This window comes from Echinops telfairi, unplaced genomic scaffold, assembly GCF_000313985.2.
Source record: "Echinops telfairi isolate 266 unplaced genomic scaffold, ASM31398v2 ScPeMD7_7475;HRSCAF=8513, whole genome shotgun sequence".
NCBI lineage: Eukaryota > Metazoa > Chordata > Mammalia > Afrosoricida > Tenrecidae > Echinops > Echinops telfairi.
Window position 1 is genome coordinate 705305 of NW_022111379.1, and position 1100 is coordinate 706404.

Sequence of the window (1100 nt, forward strand, 5' to 3'; positions counted from 1 at the left end):
AATAAAAATTCAAAGTAATTTGCTATACAGCAAAGAATATACAGGCATATTTCTAAAAGCATGTGTTTTTAAGAGTCACTTTTTTCCCCCAGGAGGCTTCTTCATCAACATTAAGCATTTCTTAGCCTTAATACATATTTGAGATTAAGTAGGTTCATATCGCAGAGATACAAATGACAGAAAACAGCAGAACACACCAGAAGCAGTGGGCCTAGTTCTGTTTGCCCTTTAGCAGCTAGGAGTCAGATCACTCACAACTTGAAGAAGTGACTGCTCAATTCCCTGCTCCATCTATAATGCTTCTTTCCTGCTTCAGGTAAGTTCTTATTCAACAAAAGTACCAGAATGCTAGAGGGCTTAATGAACAGATTGCTCAGCCCCAGAGCCAGCGTTTCTGATCCCGGAGTCTGGGCACTGAACAATTTGTGTTTCTAACAAGTTGTTTTCTTGAGTAATGCTGATGCTTTTTTGCTGGTTTAGGGACCACACTTTGAAAGTCACCCGTCAACAGTTAAGGTCACTTGGGCTTAAAAATCTCAGTGTCATCCCATTAGAAATCTTTGGGAAAGAACAGGGTCACAAGACCCTTTTTTGGAAAGAAATATCACATAAATAAGCACGATATAATTAATAGAAAAAAGAAAGCCAATGAACATAATAGTATTAGTAGAAGCACATGCAGTTGACCAAATAAGGTACAAATCTACATTAATATAATTCTGGGGTTTCCTATTATTTAATGATTATCTTCCAACTGTTACATAACATGCAGTAGTTATTAGTGTAATGTTGTTATCTGAACCCAGAATTCTACACAAAGGATTTTCTGTCGGCAACCAAGGTCCCTAGAGAGAAAAAAGTACACATTTGGATTTATAATTAAAGGCCGTGTGAAACTCTCAGTGGAATCCGACTCTGAAGGTCCACTGTGATATTCTAGTTTTCACCACGAAACCAAACAGGGACCTGGAGTTTATGCTGTCTTGGGGTCACCTGGGAGACTACACGTGGTCTCTATAGTAGCCAGGGCACATCGTCCGCCTCACACTGAGACCTGCACTAGCTCTGGGAGAATGTACGTGTCACATCTACAAGGGACG

General features: G+C 39.8%; 1 protein-coding gene across 1 annotated transcript in view; it reads right to left on the reverse strand.

The window, feature by feature from the left end:
• The window catches only part of DPP8 (dipeptidyl peptidase 8), a 57911-nt gene that overhangs the window by 21087 nt on the left and 35724 nt on the right, over nt 1–1100 (reverse strand). The window lies entirely within an intron of this gene.